Source organism: Gorilla gorilla, chromosome 17 (assembly GCF_029281585.2).
Source record: "Gorilla gorilla gorilla isolate KB3781 chromosome 17, NHGRI_mGorGor1-v2.1_pri, whole genome shotgun sequence".
NCBI lineage: Eukaryota > Metazoa > Chordata > Mammalia > Primates > Hominidae > Gorilla > Gorilla gorilla.
The window spans coordinates 11,878,032-11,903,838 of record NC_073241.2 but is presented as its reverse complement, the minus strand read 5'-3'; positions in this window follow the sequence as shown (position 1 = coordinate 11,903,838).

Here is a 25,807-nt window from a genome sequence, read left to right as displayed (position 1 = left end):
GAATGGAATGGAATGGAGTGAAATGGAATGGAATGGAATGGAATGGAATGGAATGGAAATCAACCTGAGTAGAACGGATTGGAATGGAATGGAATGGAATGGAATGGAATGGAATGGAATGGAATGGAATGGAATGGAATGGAAAGAACCCGAGTGGAATGGAATGGAATGGAATGGAATGGAATGGAATGATGAACCCGAGTAGAATGGAATGGTTTGGAATGAAATGGAATGGAATGGAATGGAATGGAATCGAATGGAATGGAATGGAATGGAATGGAATGGAATGGAATGGAATGGAATGGAATCAACCCGACTAGAACGGAATGGGTTGGAATGCAAAGGAATGGAATGGAATGGAATGGAATGGAATGGAATGGAATGGAATGGAGTGGAATCAAACCGATTAGAACGGAATGGAATGGAATGGAATGGAATGGAATGGAATGGAATGAAAAGGAGTGGAATGGAATCAACCCGAGTAGAACGGAATGGAATGGAATGGAATGGAATGGAATGGAATGGAATGGAATGGAATGGAATCAACCCGAGTAGAATGGAATGGATTGGAATGGAATGGAATGGAATGGTCTCGAATTGAATCGAATGGAATGGAATGGAATGGAATGGAATGAAATGGAATGGAATGGAATCCACCGGAGTAGAATGGAATGGATTGGAATGGAATGGAAAGAATGGAATGGAATCGAGTGGAATGGAATGGAATGGAATGGAATGGAATGGAATGGAATGGAATGGAATGGAATCAACCCGAGTAGAATGGAATGGATTGGAATGGAATGGAATGGAATGGTCTCGAATTGAATCGAATGGAATGGAATGGAATGGAATGGAATGAAATGGAATGGAATGGAATCAACCCGAGTAGAACGGAATGGAATGGAATGGAATGGAATGGGATGGAATGGAATCGAATGATCTCGAATGGAATCGAATGGAATGGAGTCGAATGGAATCGAATGGAATGCAATGGAATGGAATGGAATGGAATGGAATGGAGTGGAATGGAATGGAATGGAATCAACCCGAGTAGAATGGAATGGATTGGAATGGAATGGAATGGAATGGAATGGAATCGAATGGAATCGAATGGAATGGAGTGGAATGGAATGGAATGGAATGGAATGGAATGGAATGGAATGGAATCAACCCGAGTAGAACGGAATGGAATGGAATGGAATGGAATGGAATGGAATGGAATGGAATGGAATGGAATGGAATGGAATTCAATGGAATAGAATGGAATGGAATCGAATGGAATCGAATGGAAACGAATGGAATGGAATGGAATGGAATGGAATGGAATCAACCAGAGTAGAATGGAATGTATTGGAATGGAATGGCATGGAATGGAATGGAATGGAATGTAATCGAATGGAATGGAATGGAATGGAATGGAATGGAATGGAATGGAATGGAATGGAATGGAATGGAATGGAATGGAGTCAATCAGAGTAAAACGGAATGGAATGGAATGGAATGGAATGGAATACAATGGAATGGAATGGAATTCAATGGAATAGAATGGAATGGAAGGGAATGGAATGGAATGGAATGGAATCGAATGGAATCGAATGGAATCGAACGGAATGGAATGGAATAGAATGGAATCAACCCGAGTAGAACGGAATGGAATGGAATGGAATGGAATGGAATCGAATCGATTGGAATGGAATGGAATGGAATGGAATGGAATCAACCCGAGTAGAATGGAATGGATTGGAATGGAAAGGAATGGAATGGAATGGAATTGAATGGAATGGAATGGAATGGAATGGAATTCAATGGAATAGAATGGAATGGAATGGAATGGAATAAAATGAAATGGAATGGAATGGAATCGAATGGAATAGAATGGAATCGAATGGAATGGAATGGAATAGAATGGAATGGAATGGAATGGAATGGAGTGGAATCAACCCGAGTAGTACAGAATGGAATGGAATGGAATGGAATGGAATGGAATGGAATGGAATGGAATGGAATGGAATCGAAAGGAATGGAATGGAATGGAATCAACCCAAGTAGAATGGAATGGATTGGAATGGAATGGAATGGAATGGAATGGAATCGAATCGAATGGAACGCAATGGAATGGAATGGAATGGAATGGAATGGAGTGGAATGGAATGGAATCAACCCGAGTAGAATGGAATGGATTGGAATGGACTGGAATGGAATGGAATGGAATGCAATCAATCCGAGTAGAATGGAATGGAATGGAATGGAATGGAATTCAATGTAATAGAATGGAATTGAATCAACCCGCGTGTAACGGAATGGAACGGAACGGAAAGGAACGGAACGGAATGCAACGGAATCAACCCGATCAGAACGGAACGTAATTTGACGGGACGGGACGGGACGGGACGCGTCGGGATGGGACGCAATGGAACGGAACGGAACGGCATGGAATCAACCCGAGTAGAATGGAATGGAATGGAATGGAATGGAATGGAATGGAATGGAATGGAATGGAATAGAATGGAATTGAATCAACCCGCGTGGAACTGAATGGAACGGAACGGAAATGAACGGAACGGAGTGGAATGGAATCAACCCGAGTACAACGGCACGGGACGGGACGGGACGGGATGGGACGGGACGGGACGGGACGGGACGGGACGTGTCGGGACGGAACGGAACGGAACGGAACTCAATGGATTCAAGCCGAGTAGAACGGAATGGAATAGAATGGAATGGAATGGAATGGAATGGAATGGAATGGAATGGAATGGAATGGAATGGAATCAACCCGAATAGAACGGAATGGAATGGAGTGGAATGGAATGGAATGGAATGGAATGGAATGGAATGGAGTGAAATGGAATGGAATGGAATGGAATGGAATGGAATGGAAATCAACCTGAGTAGAACGGATTGGAATGGAATGGAATGGAATGGAATGGAATGGAATGGAATGGAATGGAATGGAATGGAATGGAAAGAACCCGAGTGGAATGGAATGGAATGGAATGGAATGGAATGGAATGGAATGATGAACCCGAGTAGAATGGAATGGTTTGGAATGAAATGGAATGGAATGGAATGGAATGGAATCGAATGGAATGGAATGGAATGGAATGGAATGGAATGGAATGGAATGGAATGGAATCAACCCGACTAGAACGGAATGGGTTGGAATGCAAAGGAATGGAATGGAATGGAATGGAATGGAATGGAATGGAATGGAATGGAGTGGAATCAAACCGATTAGAACGGAATGGAATGGAATGGAATGGAATGGAATGGAATGGAATGAAAAGGAATGGAATGGAATCAACCCGAGTAGAACGGAATGGAATGGAATGGAATGGAATGGAATGGAATGGAATGGAATGGAATGGAATCAACCCGAGTAGAATGGAATGGATTGGAATGGAATGGAATGGAATGGTCTCGAATTGAATCGAATGGAATGGAATGGAATGGAATGGAATGAAATGGAATGGAATGGAATCCACCGGAGTAGAATGGAATGGATTGGAATGGAATGGAAAGAATGGAATGGAATCGAGTGGAATGGAATGGAATGGAATGGAATGGAATGGAATGGAATGGAATGGAATGGAATCAACCCGAGTAGAATGGAATGGATTGGAATGGAATGGAATGGAATGGTCTCGAATTGAATCGAATGGAATGGAATGGAATGGAATGGAATGAAATGGAATGGAATGGAATCAACCCGAGTAGAACGGAATGGAATGGAATGGAATGGAATGGGATGGAATGGAATCGAATGATCTCGAATGGAATCGAATGGAATGGAGTCGAATGGAATCGAATGGAATGCAATGGAATGGAATGGAATGGAATGGAATGGAGTGGAATGGAATGGAATGGAATCAACCCGAGTAGAATGGAATGGATTGGAATGGAATGGAATGGAATGGAATGGAATCGAATGGAATCGAATGGAATGGAGTGGAATGGAATGGAATGGAATGGAATGGAATGGAATGGAATGGAATCAACCCGAGTAGAACGGAATGGAATGGAATGGAATGGAATGGAATGGAATGGAATGGAATGGAATGGAATGGAATGGAATTCAATGGAATAGAATGGAATGGAATCGAATGGAATCGAATGGAAACGAATGGAATGGAATGGAATGGAATGGAATGGAATCAACCAGAGTAGAATGGAATGTATTGGAATGGAATGGCATGGAATGGAATGGAATGGAATGTAATCGAATGGAATGGAATGGAATGGAATGGAATGGAATGGAATGGAATGGAATGGAATGGAATGGAATGGAATGGAGTCAATCAGAGTAAAACGGAATGGAATGGAATGGAATGGAATGGAATACAATGGAATGGAATGGAATTCAATGGAATAGAATGGAATGGAAGGGAATGGAATGGAATGGAATGGAATCGAATGGAATCGAATGGAATCGAACGGAATGGAATGGAATAGAATGGAATCAACCCGAGTAGAACGGAATGGAATGGAATGGAATGGAATGGAATCGAATCGATTGGAATGGAATGGAATGGAATGGAATGGAATCAACCCGAGTAGAATGGAATGGATTGGAATGGAAAGGAATGGAATGGAATGGAATTGAATGGAATGGAATGGAATGGAATGGAATTCAATGGAATAGAATGGAATGGAATGGAATGGAATAAAATGAAATGGAATGGAATGGAATCGAATGGAATAGAATGGAATCGAATGGAATGGAATGGAATAGAATGGAATGGAATGGAATGGAATGGAGTGGAATCAACCCGAGTAGTACAGAATGGAATGGAATGGAATGGAATGGAATGGAATGGAATGGAATGGAATGGAATGGAATCGAATGGAATGGAATGGAATGGAATCAACCCAAGTAGAATGGAATGGATTGGAATGGAATGGAATGGAATGGAATGGAATCGAATCGAATGGAACGCAATGGAATGGAATGGAATGGAATGGAATGGAGTGGAATGGAATGGAATCAACCCGAGTAGAATGGAATGGATTGGAATGGACTGGAATGGAATGGAATGGAATGCAATCAATCCGAGTAGAATGGAATGGAATGGAATGGAATGGAATTCAATGTAATAGAATGGAATTGAATCAACCCGCGTGTAACGGAATGGAACGGAACGGAAAGGAACGGAACGGAATGCAACGGAATCAACCCGATCAGAACGGAACGTAATTTGACGGGACGGGACGGGACGGGACGCGTCGGGATGGGACGCAATGGAACGGAACGGAACGGCATGGAATCAACCCGAGTAGAATGGAATGGAATGGAATGGAATGGAATGGAATGGAATGGAATGGAATGGAATAGAATGGAATTGAATCAACCCGCGTGGAACTGAATGGAACGGAACGGAAATGAACGGAACGGAGTGGAATGGAATCAACCCGAGTACAACGGCACGGGACGGGACGGGACGGGATGGGACGGGACGGGACGGGACGGGACGGGACGTGTCGGGACGGAACGGAACGGAACGGAACTCAATGGATTCAAGCCGAGTAGAACGGAATGGAATAGAATGGAATGGAATGGAATGGAATGGAATGGAATGGAATGGAATGGAATGGAATGGAATCAACCCGAATAGAACGGAATGGAATGGAGTGGAATGGAATGGAATGGAATGGAATGGAATGGAGTGAAATGGAATGGAATGGAATGGAATGGAATGGAATGGAAATCAACCTGAGTAGAACGGAATGGAATGGAATGGAATGGAATGGAATGGAATGGAATGGAATGGAATGGAATGGAAAGAACCCGAGTGGAATGGAATGGAATGGAATGGAATGGAATGGAATGATGAACCCGAGTAGAATGGAATGGTTTGGAATGAAATGGAATGGAATGGAATGGAATGGAATCGAATGGAATGGAATGGAATGGAATGGAATGGAATGGAATGGAATGGAATGGAATCAACCCGACTAGAACGGAATGGGTTGGAATGCAAAGGAATGGAATGGAATGGAATGGAATGGAATGGAATGGAATGGAATGGAGTGGAATCAAACCGATTAGAACGGAATGGAATGGAATGGAATGGAATGGAATGAAAAGGAATGGAATGGAATCAACCCGAGTAGAACGGAATGGAATGGAATGGAATGGAATGGGATGGAATGGAATCGAATGATATCGAATGGAATCGAATGGAATGGAATCGAATGGAATCGAATGGAATGCAATGGAATGGAATGGAATGGAATGGAATGGAATGGAATGGAATGGAATGGAATGGAATGGAATGGAATGGAATGGAATCAACCCGAGTAGAATGGAATGGATTGGAATGGAATGGAATGGAATGGAATGGAATCGAATGGAATCGAATGGAATGGAGTGGAATGGAATGGAATGGAATGGAATGGAATGGAATGGAATGGAATCAACCCGAGTAGAACGGAATGGAATGGAATGGAATGGAATGGGATGGAATGGAATCGAATGATATCGAATGGAATCGAATGGAATGGAATCGAATGGAATCGAATGGAATGCAATGGAATGGAATGGAATGGAATGGAATGGAATGGAATGCAATGGAATGGAATGGAATGGAATGGAATGGAATGGAATGGAATGGAATGGAATGGAATGGAATCAACCCGAGTAGAATGGAATGGATTGGAATGGAATGGAATGGAATGGAATGGAATCGAATGGAATCGAATGGAATGGAGTGGAATGGAATGGAATGGAATGGAATGGAATAGAATGGAATGGAATGGAATGGAATTCAATGGAATAGAATGGAATGGAATCGAATGGAATCGAATGGAGACGAATGGAATGGAATGGAATGGAATGGAATGGAATGGAATCAACCAGAGTAGAATGGAATGTATTGGAATGGAATGGAATGGAATGGAATGGAATGGAATGGAATGGAATCGAATGGAATGGAATGGAATGGAATGGAATGGAATGGAATGGAATGGAATGGAATGGAGTCAATCAGAGTAGAACGGAATGGAATGGAATGGAATGGAATGGAATGCAATGGAATGGAATGGAATTCAATGGAATAGAATGGAATGGAAGGGAATGGAATGGAATGGAATGGAATCGAATGGAATCGAATGGAATCGAACGGAATGGAATGGAATAGAATGGAATCAACCCGAGTAGAACGGAATGGAATGGAATGGAATGGAATGGAATGGAATCGAATGGAATGGAATGGAATGGAATGGAATGGAATCAACCCGAGTAGAATGGAATGGATTGGAATGGAAAGGAATGGAATTGGATGGAATGGAGTGGAATGGAATGGAATTCAATGGAATAGAATGGAATGCAATGGATTGGAATAAAATGAAATGGAATGGAATGGAATCGAATGGAATAGAATGGAATCGAATGGAATGGAATGGAATAGAATGGAATGGAATGGAATGGAATGGAGTGGAATCAACCCGAGTAGAACAGAATGGAATGGAATGGAATGGAATGGAATGGAATGGAATGGAATCGAATGGAATGGAATGGAATGGAATGGAATGAACCCAAGTAGAATGGAGTGGATTGGAATGGAATGGAATGGAATGGAATGGAATCGAATCGAATGGAACGCAATGGAATGGAATGGAATGGAATGGAATGGAATGGAATGGAATGGAATCAACCCGAGTAGAATGGAATGGATTGGAATGGACTGGACTGGAATGGAATGGAATGCAATCAATCCGAGTAGAATGGAATGGAATGGAATTTAATGGAATTCAATGTAATAGAATGGAATTGAATCAACCCGCGTGTAACGGAATGGAATGGAACGGAAAGGAACGGAACGGAATGGAACGGAATCTACCCGATCTGAACGGAACGGAATGGGACGGGACGGGACGGGACGCGTCGGGATGGGACAGAATGGAACGCAACGGAACGGCATGGAATTAACCCGAGTAAAATGGAATGGAATGGAATGGAATGGAATGGAATGGAATGGAATGGAATAGAATAGAATGGAATTGAATCAACCCGCGTGGAACTGAATGGAACGGAACGGAAAGGAACGGAACGGAGTGGAACGGAATCAACCCGAGTACAACGGCACGGGACGGGACGGGAAGGGACGGGACGGGACGGGACGGGACGGGACGTGTTGGGACGGAACGGAACGGAACGGAACTCAATGGATTCAAGCCGAGTAGAACGGAATGGAATAGAATGGAATGGAATGGAATGGAATGGAATGGAATGGAATGGAAAGGAATGAAATGGAATGGAATGGAATGGAAATCAACCTGAGTAGAACGGAATGGAATGGAATGGAATGGAATGGAATGGAATGGAATGGAATGGAATGGAATGGAATGAACCCGAGTGGAATGGAATGGAATGGAATGGAATGGAATGATGAACCCGAGTAGAATGGAACGGTTTGGAATGAAATGGAATGGAATGGAGTGGAATGGAATGGAATGGAATGGAATGGAATGGAATGGAATGGAATGGAATGGAATGGAATGGAATGGAAAGGAATGGAATCAACCCGAGTAGAACGGAATGGGTTGGAATGGAAAGGAATGGAATGGAATGGAATGGAATGGAATGGAATGGAATGGAATGGAATGGAGTGGAATCAACCCGAGTAGAACGGAATGGAATGGAATGGAATGGAATGGAATGGAATGGAATGGAATGGAATGGAATGGAATAGAAAGGAATGGAATGGAATGGAATGGAATGGAATGGAATGGAATGGAATGGAATCGAATGGAATGGAATGGAATGGAATGGAATGGAATGGAATGGAATGGAATAGAATGGAATGGAATTGAACGGAATCGAATGGAATAGAATGGAATATAATGGAATGGAATGGAATGGAAAGGAATGGAATGGAATGGAATGGAATGGAATGGAATGGAGTCAACCCGAGTAGAATGGAATTGATTGGAATGGAATGGAATGGAAAGTAATGGAATGGAATGGAATGGAATGCAATGGAATGGAATGGAATGGAATGGAATGGAATGGAATGGAATGGAATGGAATGGAATGGAATCAACCCGAGTAGAACTAAATGGAATGGAAAGGAATGGAATGGAATGGAATTGAATGGAATGGAATGGAATTCAATGTAGTAGAATGTAATGGAATAGAATGGAATGGAATGGAATGGAATGGAATGGAAAGGAATGGAATGGAATGGAATGAAACTGAATGGAATGGAATGGAATGGAATGGAATGGAATGGAATGGAATGGAATGGAATGGATTGGAATGGAATGGAATCAACCCGAGTAGAATGGAATGGATTGGAATGGAAAGGAATGGAATGGAATGGAATGGAATGGAATGGAATGGAATGGAATCAATCCGAGTAGAATGGAATGGAATGGAATTCAATGTAACCGAAAGGAATTGAATCAACCCATGTGGAACGGAATGGGATGGGACGGGACGGGACGGGATGGGACGGGTCGGGATGGGACGGAATGGAACGGAATGGAACGGCATGGAATCAACCCGAGTAGAATGGAATGGAATGGAAAGGAATAGAATAGAATAGAATGGAATTGAACCAACCCGCGTGGAACGGAATGGAACGGAATGGAAACGAGCGGAACGGAATGCAAAGGAATCAACCCGAGTAAAACGGAACGGGACGGGACGGGACGGGATGGGACGGAACGGAACGTAACCAAACTCAATGGAATCAACCCGAGTAGAACGGAATGGAATAAACGGAAAGGAATGGAATGGAATGGAATGGAATGGAATGGAATGGAATGGAATGGAATGGAATGGAATGGAATGGAATCAACCCGAGTAGAATGGAATGGATTGGAATGGACTGGAATGGAATGGAATGGAATGCAATCAATCCGAGTAGAATGGAATGGAATGGAATGGAATGGAATTCAATGTAATAGAATGGAATTGAATCAACCCGCGTGTAACGGAATGGAACGGAACGGAAAGGAACGGAACGGAATGGAACGGAATCAACCCGATCAGAACGGAACGTAATTTGACGGGACGGGACGGGACGGGACGCGTCGGGATGGGACGCAATGGAACAGAACGGAACGGCATGGAATGAACCCGAGTAGAATGGAATGGAATGGAATGGAATGGAATGGAATGGAATGGAATGGAATGGAATAGAATAGAATGGAATTGAATCAACCCGCGTGGAACTGAATGGAACGGAACGGAAATGAACGGAACGGAGTGGAATGGAATCAACCCGAGTACAACGGCACGGGACGGGACGGGACGGGATGGGACGGGACGGGACCGGACGGGACGGGACGTGTCGGGACGGGACGGAACGGAACGGAACTCAATGGATTCAAGCCGAGTAGAACGGAATGGAATAGAATGGAATGGAATGGAATGGAATGGAATGGAATGGAATGGAATGGAATGGAATGGAATAGAATCAACCCGAATAGAACGGAATGGAATGGAGTGGAATGGAATGGAATGGAATGGAATGGAATGGAATGGAATGGAAATCAACCTGAGTAGAATGGAATGGAATGGAATGGAATGGAATGGAATGGAATGGAATGGAATGGAAAGAACCCGAGTGGAATGGAATGGAATGGAATGGAATGGAATGATGAACCCGAGTACAATGGAATGGTTTGGAATGAAATGGAATGGAATGGAATGGAATGGAATCGAATGGAATGGAATGGAAAGGAATGGAATGGAATGGAATGGAATGGAATGGAATGGAATGGAATGGAATCAACCCGAGTAGAACGGAATGGGTTGGAATGGAAAGGAATGGAATGGAATGGAATGGAATGGAATGGAATGGAATGGAATGGAATTGAATGGAGTGGAATCAAACCGATTAGAACGGAATGCAATGGAATGGAATGGAATGAAACGGAATGGAATGGAATCAACCCGAGTAGAACGGAATGGAATGGAATGGAATGGAATGGGATGGAATGGAATCGAATGATATCGAATGGAATCGAATGGAATGGAATCGAATGGAATCGAATGGAATGCAATGGAATGGAATGGAATGGAATGGAATGGAATGGAATGGAATGGAATGGAATGGAATGGAATGGAATCAACCCGACTAGAATGGAATGGATTGGAATGGAATGGAATGGAATGGAATGGAATGGAATGGAATCGAATGGAATCGAATGGAATGGAGTGGAATGGAATGGAATGGAATGGAATGGAATGGAATGGAATGGAATGGAATGGAATGGAATCAACTCGAGTAGAACGGAATGGAATGGAATGGAATGGAATAGAATGGAATGGAATGGAATGGAATGGAATGGAATGGAATGGAATTCAATGGAATAGAATGGAATGGAATCGAATGGAATCGAAAGAGACGAATGGAATGGAATGGAATGGAATGGAATGGAATGGAATGGAATCAACCAGAGTAGAATGGAATGTATTGGAATGGAATGGAATGGAATGGAATGGAATGGAATGGAATCGAATGGAATGGAATGGAATGGAATGGAATGGAATGGAATGGAATGGAATGGAGTCAATCAGAGTAGAACGGAATGGAATGGAATGGAATGGAATGGAATGGAATGCAATGGAATGGAATGGAATTCAATGGAATAGAATGGAATGGAAGGGAATGGAATGGAATGGAATGGAATCGAATGGAATCGAATGGAATCGAACGGAATGGAATGGAATAGAATGGAATCAACCCGAGTAGAACGGAATGGAATGGAATGGAATGGAATGGAATGGAATCGAATGGAATGGAATGGAATGGAATGGAATGGAATCAACCCGAGTAGAATGGAATGGATTGGAATGGAATGGAATGGAATGGAATGGAATTCAATGGAATAGAATGATATGGAATGGAATGGAATAAAATGAAATGGAATGGAATGGAATCGAATGGAATAGAATGGAATCGAATGGAATGGAATGGAATAGAATGGAATGGAATGGAATGGAATGGAGTGGAATCAACCCGAGTAGAACAGAATGGAATGGAATGGAATGGAATGGAATCGAATGGAATCGAATGGAATGGAATGGAATATAATGGAATGAACTCAAGTAGAATGGAATGGATTGGAATGGAATGGAATGGAATGGAATCGAATCGAATCGAATGGAACACAATGGAATGGAATGGAATGGAATGGAATGGAATGGAATGGAATGGAATGGAATGGAATCAACCCGAGTAGAATGGAATGGATTGGAATGGACTGGACTGGAATGGAATGGAATGCAATCAATCCGAGTAGAATGGAATTTAATGGAATGGAATGGAATTCAATGTAATAGAATGGAATTGAATCAACCCGCGTGTAACGGAATGGAATGGAACGGAAAGGAACGGAACGGAATGGAACGGAATCAACCCGATCAGAACGGAACGGAATGGGACGGGACGGGACGGGACGCGTCGGGATGGGACAGAATGGAACGGAACGGGACGGCATGGAATCAACCCGAGTAAAATGGAATGGAATGGAATGGAATGGAATGGAATGGAATGGAATGGAATGGAATGCAATAGAATAGAATGGATTTGAATCAACCCCCGTGGAACTGAATGGAAGGGAACGGAAAGGAACGGAAAGGAGTGGAATGGAATCAACCCGAGTACAACGGCACGGGACGGGACGGGACGGGACGGGACGGGACGGGACGGGACGGGACGTGTCTGGACGGAACGGAAAGGAACGGAACTCAATGGATTCAAGCCGAGTAGAACAGAATGGAATAGAATGGAATGGAATGGAATGGAATGGAATGGAATGGAATGGAATGGAATGGAATGGAATGGAATGGAATGGAATGGAATGGAAATCAACCTGAGTAGCACGGAATGGAATGGAATGGAATGGAATGGAATGGAATGGAATGGAATGAACCCGAGTGGAATGGAATGGAATGGAATGGAATGGAATGATGAATCCGAGTAGAATGGAACGGTTTGGAATGAAATGGAATGGAATGGAATGGAATGGAATCGAATGGAATGGAATGGAATGGAATGGAATGGAATGGAATGGAATGGAATGGAATCAACCCGAGTAGAAAGGAATGGGTTGGAATGGAAAGGAATGGAATGGAATGGAATGGAATGGAATGGAATGGAATGGAAGGGAATGGAATGGAGTGGAATCAACCCGAGTAGAACGGAATGGAATGGAATGGAATAGAATGGAATGGAATGGAATGGAATGGAATGGAATGGAATAGAAAGGAATGGAATGGAATGGAATGGAATGGAATGGAATGGAATGGAATGGAATGGAATGGAATGGAATGGAATGGAATGGAATGGAATGGAATGGAATCAACCCGAGTAGAACGGAATGGGTTGGAATGGAAAGGAATGGAATGGAATGGAATGGAATGGAATGGAATGGAATGGAATGGAATGGAATGGAGTGGAATCAACCCGAGTAGAACGGAATGGAATGGAATGGAATGGAATGGAATGGAATGGAATGGAATGGAATGGAATGGAATGGAATGGAATAGAAAGGAATGGAATGGAATGGAATGGAATGGAATGGAATGGAATGGAATGGAATGGAATGGAATGGAATGGAATCAACCCGAGTAGAATGGAATGGATTGGAATGGAATGGAATGGAATGGAATGGAATGGAATGGAATGGAATCGAATGGAATGGAATGGAATGGAATGGAATGGAATGGAATGGAATCGAACGGAATCGAATGGAATAGAATGGAATATAATGGAATGGAATGGAATGGAATGGAATGGAATGGAATGGAATGGAATGGAATGGAGTCAACCCGAGTAGAATGGAATGGATTGGAATGGAATGGAATGGAAAGTAATGGAATGGAATGGAATGGAATGCAATGGAATGGAATGGAATGGAATGGAATGGAATGGAATGGAATGGAATCAACCCGAGTAGAACTAAATGGAATGGAAAGGAATGGAATGGAATGGAATGGAATGGAATGGAATGGAATGGAATTCAATGTAGTAGAATGTAATGGAATAGAATGGAATGGAATGGAATGGAATGGAATGGAAAGGAATGGAATGGAATGGAATGGAATGGAATGAAACTGAATGGAATGGAATGGAATGGAATGGAATGGAATGGATTTGAATGGAATGGAATCAACCCGAGTAGAATGGAATGGATTGGAATGGAAAGGAATTGAATGGAATGGAATGGAATTGAATGGAATGGAATGGAATGGAATGGAATGGAATCAATCCGAGTAGAATGGAATGGAATGGAATTCAATGTAACCGAAAGGAATTGAATCAACCCATGTGGAACGGAACGGGATGGGACGGGACGGGACGGGATGGGACGGGTCGGGATGGGACGGAATGGAACGGAATGGAACGGCATGGAATCAACCCGAGTAGAATGGAATGGAATGGAAAGGAATAGAATAGAATAGAATGGAATTGAACCAACCCGCGTGGAACGGAATGGAACGGAATGGAAACGAGCGGAACGGAATGCAAAGGAATCAACCCGAGTAAAACGGAACGGGACGGGACGGGACGGGATGGGACGGAACGGAACGGAACCAAACTCAATGGAATCAACCCGAGTAGAACGGAATGGAATAAATGGAAAGGAATGGAATGGAATGGAATGGAATGGAATGGAATGGAATGGAATGGAGTGGAATGGAATGGAATGGAATGGAATGGAAATCAACCCGAGTAGAACGGAATGGAATGGAATGGAATGGAATGGAATGGAATGGAATGGAATGGAATGGAATGGAATGAGCCCGAGTGGAATGGAATGGAATGGAATGGAATGGAATGGAATGGAATGGAATGGAATGGAATCAACCCGAGTAGAATGGAATGGATTGGAATGGACTGGAATGGAATGGAATGGAATGCAATCAATCCGAGTAGAATGGAATGGAATGGAATGGAATGGAATTCAATGTAATAGAATGGAATTGAATCAACCCGCGTGTAACGGAATGGAACGGAACGGAAAGGAACGGAACGGAATGGAACGGAATAAAGCCGATCAGAACGGAACGTAATTTGACGGGACGGGACGGGACGGGACGCGTCGGGATGGGACGCAATGGAACGGAACGGAACGGCATGGAATCAACCCGAGTGGAATGGAATGGAATGGAATGGAATGGAATGGAATGGAATGGAATGGAATAGAATGGAATTGGATCAACCCGCGTGGAACTGAATGGAACGAAACGGAAATGAACGGAACGGAGTGGAATGGAATCAACCCGAGTACAACGGCACGGGACGGGACGGGACGGGATGGGACGGGACGGGACTGGACGGGACGGGACGTGTCGGGACGGAACGGAACGGAACGGAACTCAATGGATTCAAGCCGAGTAGAACGGAATGGAATAGAATGGAATGGAATGGAATGGAATGGAATGGAATGGAATGGAATGGAATGGAATGGAATCAACCCGAATAGAACGGAATGGAATGGAGTGGAATGGAATGGAATGGAATGGAATGGAATGGAATGGAATGGAATGGAATGGAATGGAAATCAACCTGAGTAGAACGGAATGGAATGGAATGGAATGGAATGGAATGGAATGGAATGGAATGGAAAGAACCCGAGTGGAATGGAATGGAATGGAATGGAATGGAATGATGAACCCGAGTAGAATGGAATGGTTTGGAATGAAATGGAATGGAATGGAATGGAATGGAATCGAATGGAATGGAATGGAATGGAATGGAATGGAATGGAATGGAATGGAATGGAATGGAATGGAATGGAATCAACCCGAGTAGAACGGAATGGAATGGAATGGAACGGAATGGGATGGAATGGAATCGAATGATATCGAATGGAATCGAATGGAATGGAATCGAATGGAATCGAATGGAATGCAATGGAATGGAATGGAATGGAATGGAATGGAATGGAATGGAATCAACCCGAGTAGAATGGAATGGATTGGAATGGAATGGAATGGAATGGAATGGAATCGAATGGAATCGAATGGAATGGAGTGGAATGGAATGGAATGGAATGGAATGGAATGGAATGGAAAGGAATCAACCCGAGTAGAACGGAATGGAATGAAATGGAATGGAATAGAATGGAATGGAATGGAATGGAATGGAATGGAATTCAATGGAATAGAATGGAATGGAATCGAATGGAATCGAATGGAGACGAATGGAATGGAATGGAATGGAATGGAATGGAATGGAATCAACCAGAGTAGAATGGAATGTATTGGAATGGAATGGAATGGAATGGAATGGAATGGAATGGAATCGAATGGAATGGAATGGAATGGAATGGAATGGAATGGAATGGAATGGAGTCAATCAGAGTAGAACGGAATGGAATGGAATGGAATGGAATGGAATGCAATGGAATGGAATGGTATTCAATGGAATAGAATGGAATGGAAGGGAATGGAATGGAATGGAATGGAATCGAATGGAATCGAATGGAATCGAAAGGAATGGAATGGAATAGAATGGAATCAACCCGAGTAGAACGGAATGGAATGGAATGGAATGGAATGGAATGGAATGGAATGGAATGGAATGGAATGGAATGGAATGGAATCAACCCGAGTAGAATGGAATGGATTGGAATGGAAAGGAATGGAATTGGATGGAATGGAATGGAATGGAATGGAATTCAGTGGAATAGAATGGAATGCAATGGATTGGAATAAAATGAAATGGAATGGAATGGAATCGAATGGAATAGAATGGAATCGAATGGAATGGAATGGAATAGAATGGAATGGAATGGAATGGAATGGAGTGGAATCAACCCGAGTAGAACAGAATGGAATGGAATGGAATGGAATGGAATCGAATGGAATCGAATTGAATGGAATGGAATGGAATGGAATGAACCCAAGTAGAATGGAGTGGATTGGAATGGAATGGAATGGAATGGAATGGAATCGAATGGAATAGAATGGAACGCAATGGAATGGAATGGAATGGAATGGAATGGAATGGAATGGAATGGAATGGAATGGAATCAACCCGAGTAGAACAGAATGGAATGGAATGGAATGGAATGGAATCGAATGGAATCGAATGGAATGGAATGGAATGGAATGGAATGAACCCAAGTAGAATGGAATGGATTGGAATGGAATGGAATGGAATCGAATCGAATGGAACGCAATGGTATGGAATGGAATGGAATGGAATGGAATGGAATGGAATGGAATGGAATGGAATGGAATCAACCCGAGTAGAATGGAATGGATTGGAATGGACTGGAATGGAATGGAATGGAATGCAATCAATCCGAGTAGAATGGAATGGAATGGAATGGAATGGAATTCAATGTAATAGAATGGAATTGAATCAACCCGCGTGTAACGGAATGGAATGGAACGGAAAGGAACGGAACGGAATGGAACGGAATCAACCCGATCAGAATGGAATGGAATGGGACGGGACGGGACGGGACGCGTCGGGATGGGACAGAATGGAACGGAATGGAACGGCATGGAATCATCCCGAGTAAAATAGAATGGAATGGAATGGAATGGAATGGAATGGAATGGAATGGAATAGAATAGAATAGAATTGAATCAACCCGCGTGGAACTGAATGGAAGGGAACGGAAAGGAACGGAACGGAGTGGAATGCAATAAACCCGAGTACAACGGCACGGGACGGGACGGGACGGGACGGGATGGGACGGGACGGGACGGGACGTGTCGGGACGGAACGGAACGGAACGGAACTCAATGGATTCAAGCCGAGTAGAACGGAATGGAATAGAGTGGAATGGACTGGAATGGAATGGAATGGAATGGAATGGAATGGAATGGAATGGAATGGAATGGAATGGAATGGAATGGAATGGAATGGAATGGAATAGAAAGGAATGGAATGGAATGGAATGGAATGGAATGGAATGGAATGGAATGGATTGGAATGGAAAGGAATGGAATGGAATCAACCCGAGTAGAATGGAATGGATTGGAATGGAATGGAATGGAATGGAATGGAATGGAATCAACCCGAGTAGAACGGAATGGGTTGGAATGGAAAGGAATGGAATGGAATGGAATGGAATGGAATGGAATGGAATGGAATGGAATGGAATGGAATGGAATGGAATCAACCCGAGTAGAATGGAATGGATTGGAATGGAATGGAATGGAATGGAATGGAATGGAATGGAATGGAATGGAACGGCATGGAATCAACCCGAGTAGAATGGAATGGAATGGAAAGGAATAGAATAGAATAGAATGGAATTGAACCAACCCGCGTGGAACGGAATGGAACGGAATGGAAACGAGCGGAACGGAATGCAAAGGAATCTACCCGAGTAAAACGGAACGGGACGGGACGGGACGGGATGGGACGGAACGTAACGTAACCAAACTCAATGGAATCAACCCGAGTAGAACGGAATGGAATAAATGGAAAGGAATGGAATGGAATGGAATGGAATGGAATGGAATGGAATGGAGTGGAATGGAATGGAATGGAATGGAATGGAAATCAACCCGAGTAGAACGGAATGGAATGGAATGGAATGGAATGGAATGGAATGGAATGGAATGGAATGGAATGGAATGGAATGGAATGAGCCCGAGTGGAATGGAATGGAATGGAATGGAATGGAGTGGAATGGAATGGAATGGAATGGAATGGAATCAACCCGAGTAGAATGGAATGGATTGGAATGGACTGGAATGGAATGGAATGGAATGCAATCAATCCGAGTAGAATGGAATGGAATGGAATGGAATGGAATTCAATGTAATAGAATCGAATTGAATCAACCCGCGTGTAACGGAATGGAACGGAACGGAAAGGAACGGAACGGAATGGAACGGAATCAACCCGATCAGAACGGAACGTAATTTGACGGGACGGGACGGGACGGGACGCGTCGGGATGGGACGCAATGGAACGGAACGGAACGGCATGGAATCAACCCGAGTAGAATGGAATGGAATGGAATGGAATGGAATGGAATGGAATGGAATGGAATGGAATGGAATAGAATGGAATTGAATCAACCCGCGTGGAACTGAATGGAACGGAACGGAAATGAACGGAACGGAGTGGAATGGAATCAACCCGAGTACAACGGCACGGGACGGGACGGGACGGGATGGGACGGGACGGGACGGGACGGGACGGGACGTGTCGGGACGGAACGGAACGGAACGGAACTCAATGGATTCAAGCCGAGTAGAACGGAATGGAATAGAATGGAATGGAATGGAATGGAATGGAATGGAATGGAATGGAATGGAATGGAATCAACCCGAATAGAACGGAATGGAATGGAGTGGAATGGAATGGAATGGAATGGAATGGAATGGAATGGAATGGAATGGAATGGAATGGAAATCAACCTGAGTAGAACGGAATGGAATGGAATGGAATGGAATGGAATGGAATGGAATGGAATGGAAAGAACCCGAGTGGAATGGAATGGAATGGAATGGAATGGAATGATGAACCCGAGTAGAATGGAATGGTTTGGAATGAAATGGAATGGAATGGAATGGAATGGAATCGAATGGAATGGAATGGAATGGAATGGAATGGAATGGAATGGAATGGAATGGAATGGAATCAACCCGAGTAGAACGGAATGGAATGGAATGGAATGGAATGGGATGGAATGGAATCGAATGATATCGAATGGAATCGAATGGAATGGAATCGAATGGAATCTAATGGAATGCAATGGAATGGAATGGAATGGAATGGAATGGAATGGAATGGAATGGAATGGAATGGAATGGAATCAACCCGAGTAGAATGGAATGGATTGGAATGGAATGGAATGGAATGGAATGGAATCGAATGGAATCGAATGGAATGGAGTGGAATGGAATGGAATGGAATGGAATGGAATGGAATGGAATGGAATCAACCCGAGTAGAACGGAATGGAATGGAATGGAATGGAATAGAATGGAATGGAATGGAATGGAATGGAATGGAATTCAATGGAATAGAATGGAATGGAATTGAATGGAATCGAATGGAGACGAATGGAATGGAATGGAATGGAATGGAATGGAATGGAATCAACCAGAGTAGAATGGAATGTATTGGAATGGAATGGAATGGAATGGAATGGAATGGAATGGAATCGAATGGAATGGAATGGAATGGAATGGAATGGAATGGAATGGAATGGAATGGAATGGAGTCAATCAGAGTAGAACGGAATGGAATGGAATGGAATGGTATGGAATGCAATGGAATGGAATGGTATTCAATGGAATAGAATGGAATGGAAGGGAATGGAATGGAATGGAATGGAATAGAATGGAATCAACCCGAGTAGAACGGAATGGAATGGAATGGAATGGAATGGAATGGAATCGAATGGAATGGAATGGAATGGAATGGAATGGAATCAACCCGAGTAGAATGGAATGGATTGGAATGGAAAGGAATGGAATTGGATGGAATGGAATGGAATGGAATGGAATTCAATGGAATAGAATGGAATGCAATGGATTGGAATAAAATGAAATGGAATGGAATGGAATCGAATGGAATAGAATGGAATCGAATGGAATGGAATGGAATAAAATGGAATGGAATGGAATGGAATGGAGTAGAACCAACCCGAGTAGAACAGAATGGAATGGAATGGAATGGAATGGAATCGAATGGAATCGAATGGAATGGAATGGAATGGAATGGAATGAACCCAAGTAGAATGGAGTGGATTGGAATGGAATGGAATGGAATGGAATGGAATCGAATGGAATAGAATGGAACGCAATGGAATGGAATGGAATGGAATGGAATGGAATGGAATGGAATGGAATCAACCCGAGTAGAACAGAATGGAATGGAATGGAATGGAATGGAATCGAATGGAATCGAATGGAATGGAATGGAACGGAATGGAATGAACCCAAGTAGAATGGAATGGATTGGAATGGAATGGAATGGAATCGAATCGAATGGAACGCAATGGTATGGAATGGAATGGAATGGAATGGAATGGAATGGAATGGAATGGAATGGAATCAACCCGAGTAGAATGGAATGGATTGGAATGGACTGGAATGGAATGGAATAGAATGCAATCAATCCGAGTAGAATGGAATGGAATGGAATGGAATGGAATTCAATGTAATAGAATGGAATTGAATCAACCCGCGTGTAACGGAATGGAATGGAACGGAAAGGAACGGAACGGAATGGAACGGAATCAACCCGATCAGAATGGAATGGAATGGGACGGGACGGGACGGGACGCGTCGGGATGGGACAGAATGGAACGGAACGGAACGGCATGGAATCAACCCGAGTAAAATGGAATGGAATGGAATGGAATGGAATGGAATGGAATGGAATGGAATGGAATGGAATGGAATAGAATAGAATGGAATTGAATCAACCCGCGTGGAACTGAATGGAAGGGAACGGAAAGGAACGGAACGGAGTGGAATGGAATCAACCCGAGTACAACGGCACGGGACGGGACGGGACGGGACGGGATGGGACGGGACGGGACGGGACGTGTCGGGACGGAACGGAACGGAACGGAACTCTATGGATTCAAGCCGAGTAGAACGGAATGGAATAGAGTGGAATGGAATGGAATGGAATGGAATGGAATGGAATGGAATGGAATGGAATGGAATGGAATGGAATGGAATGGAATGGAATGGAATGGAATGGAATAGAAAGGAATGGAATGGAATGGAATGCAATGGAATGGATTGGAATGGATTGGAATGGAAAGGAATGGAATGGAATCAACCCGAGTAGAATGGAATGGATTGGAATGGAATGGAATGGAATGGAATGGAATGGAATCAACCCGAGTAGAACGGAATGGGTTGGAATGGAAAGGAATGGAATGGAATGGAATGGAATGGAATGGAATGGAATGGAATCAACCCGAGTAGAATGGAATGGATTGGAATGGAATGGAATGGAATGGAATGGAATGGAATGGAATGGAATGGAATCGAACGGAATCGAATGGAATAGAATGGAATATAATGGAATGGAATGGAATGGAATGGAATGGAATGGAATGGAATGGAGTCAACCCGAGTAGAATGGAATAGATTGGAATGGAATGGAATGGAAAGTAATGGAATGGAATGGAATGGAATGCAATGGAATGGAATGGAATGGAATGGAATGGAATGGAATGGAATGAACCCGAGTAGAACTAAATGGAATGGAAAGGAATGGAATGGAATGGAATTGAATGGAATGGAATGGAATTCAATGTAGTAGAATGTGATGGAATAGAATGGAATGGAATGGAATGGAATGGAATGGAATGGAAAGGAATGGATTGGAATGGAATGGAATGGAATGAAACTGAATGGAATGGAATGGAATGGAATGGAATGGAATGGAATGGAATGGAATGAATTGGAATGGAATGGAATCAACCCGAGTAGAATGGAATGGATTGGAATGGAAAGGAATGGAATGGAATGGAATGGAATGGAATGGAATGGAATGGAATGGAATGGAATGGAATTCAATGTAACCGAAAGGAATTGAATCAACCCATGTGGAACGGAACGGGATGCGACGGGACGGGACGGGATGGGACGGGTCGGGATGGGACGGAATGGAACGGAATGGAACGGCATGGAATCAACCCGAGTAGAATGGAATGGAATGGAAAGGAATAGAATAGAATAGAATGGAATTGAACCAACCCGCGTGGAATGGAATGGAACGGAATGGAAACGAGCGGAACGGAATGCAAAGGAATCAACCCGAGTAAAACGGAACGGGACGGGACGGGACGGGATGGGACGGAACGGAACGTAACCAAACTCAATGGAATCAACCCGAGTAGAACGGAATGGAATAAATGGAAAGGAATGGAATGGAATGGAGTGGAATGGAATGGAATGGAATGGAATGGAATGGAGTGGAATGGAATGGAATGGAATGGAATGGAAATCAACCCGAGTAGAACGGAATGGAATGGAATGGAATGGAATGGAATGGAATGGAATGGAATGGAATGGAAAGGAATGGAATGAGCCCGAGTGGAATGGAATGGAATGGAATGGAATGGAATGGAATGGAATGGAATGGAATGGAATGGAATGGAATCAACCCGAGTAGAATGGAATGGATTGGAATGGACTGGAATGGAATGGAATGGAATGCAATCAATCCGAGTAGAATGGAATGGAATGGAATGGAATGGAATTCAATGTAATAGAATGGAATTGAATCAACCCGCGTGTAACGGAATGGAACGGAACGGAAAGGAACGGAACGGAATGGAACGGAATCAACCCGATCAGAACGGAACGTAATTTGACGGAACGGGACGGGACGGGACGCGTCGGGATGGGACGCAATGGAACGGAACGGAACGGCATGGAATCAACCCGAGTAGAATGGAATGGAATGGAATGGAATGGAATGGAATAGAATAGAATGGAATTGAATCAACCCGCGTGGAACTGAATGGAACGGAACGGAAATGAACGGAACGGAGTGGAATGGAATCAACCCGAGTACAACGGCACGGGACGGGACGGGACGGGACGGGACGTGTCGGGACGGAACGGAACGGAACGGAAATCAATGGATTCAAGCCGAGTAGAACGGAATGGAATAGAATGGAATGGAATGGAATGGAATGGAATGGAATGGAATGGAATGGAATGGAATCAACCCGAATAGAACGGAATGGAATGGAGTGGAATGGAATGGAATGGAATGGAATGGAATGGAATGGAATGGAAATCAACATGATTAGAACGGAATGGAATGGAATGGAATGGAATGGAATGGAATGGAATGGAATGGAATGGAATGGAAAGAACCCGAGTGGAATGGAATGGAATGGAATGGAATGGAATGATGAACCCGAGTAGAATGGAATGGTTTGGAATGAAATGGAATGGAATGGAATGGGATGGAATGGATTGGAATGGAAAGGAATGGAATGCAATCGAATGGAATCGAATGGAATGGCATGGAATGGAATGGAATGGAATGGAATGGAATGGAATGGAATCAACCTGAGTAGAATGCAATGGATTGGAATGGAGTGGAATGGAATGGAATCGAATGGAATCGAAAGAAATGGAATGGAATGGAATGGAATGGAATGGAATCAACCCAAGAAGAACGGAATGGAATGGAATGGAATGGAATGGGATGGAATGGAATCCAATGATATCGAATGGAATCGAATGGAATGGAATGGAATAGAATGGAATCAACCCGAGTGGAACGGAATGGAATGGAATGGAATGGAATGGAGTGGAATGGAATGGAATGGAATGGAATCGAATGGAATCGAATGGAATGCAATGGAATGGAATGGAATGGAATGGAATGGAATGGAATGGAATGGAATGGAATGGAATAGAATGGAATGGTATCAACCCGAGTAGAACTAAATGGAATGGAAAGGAATGGAATGGAATGGAATAGAATGGAATGGAATGGAATTCAATGGAGTAGAATGGAGTGGAATAGAATGGAATGGAATGGAATGGAATGGAATGGAATGGAATGGAATGGAATCAACCCGAGTAGAACTAAATGGAATGGAAAGGAATGGAATGGAATGGAATAGAATGGAATGGAATGGAATTCAATGGAGAAGAATGGAGTGGAATAGAATGGAATGGAATGGAATGGAATGGAATGGAATAGAATGGAATACAATGGAATCAACCCGACTAGAACGGAATGGAATGGAATGGAATGGAATGGAATGGAATGGAATGGAATGGAATGGAATGGAATGGAATCGAATGGAATGGAATGGAATGGAATGGAATCGAATGGAATGGAATGGAATGGAATGGAATGGAATGGAATGGAATGGAATGGAATCCACCCGAGTAAAATGGAATGGATTGGAATGGAATGGAAAGAATGGAATGGAATCGAGTGGAATGGAATGGAATGGAATGGAATGGAATGGAATGGAATGGAATGGAGTGGAATCAAACCGATTAGAACGGAATGGAAGGGAATGGAATGGAATGGAATGGAATGAATCGGAATGGAATGGAATCAACCCGAGTAGAACGGAATGGAATGGAATGGAATTGAATGGGATGGAATGGAATCGAATGATATCGAATGGAATCGAATGGAATGGAATCGAATGGAATCGAATGGAATGCAATGGAATGGAATGGAATGGAATGGAATGGAATGGAATGGAATGGAATGGAATGGAATCAACCCGAGTAGAATGGAATGGATTGGAATGGAATGGAATGGAATGGAATGGAATCGAATGGAATCGAATGGAATGGAGTGGAATGGAATGGAATGGAATGGAATGGAATGGAATGGAATCAACCCGAGTAGAACGGAATGGAATGGAATGGAATGGAATAGAATGGAATGGAATGGAATGGAATGGAATGGAATTCAATGGAATAGAATGGAATGGAATCGAATGGAATCGAATGGAGACGAATGGAATGGAATGGAATGGAATGGAATGGAATGGAATCAACCAGAGTAGAATGGAATGTATTGGAATGGAATGGAATGGAATGGAATGGAATCGAATGGAATCGAATGGAATGGAATGGAATGCAATGGAATGGAATGGAATGGAATGGAATGGAGTCAATCAGAGTAGAACGGAATGGAATGGAATGGAATGGAATGGAATGCAATGGAATGGAATGGAATTCAATGGAATAGAATGGAATGGAAGGGAATGGAATGGAATGGAATGGAATCGAATGGAATCGAATGGAATCGAAAGGAATGGAATGGAATGGAATATAATGGAATCAACCCGAATAGAACGGAATGGAATGGAATGGAATGGAATGGAATGGAATGGAATCGAATGGAATGGAATGG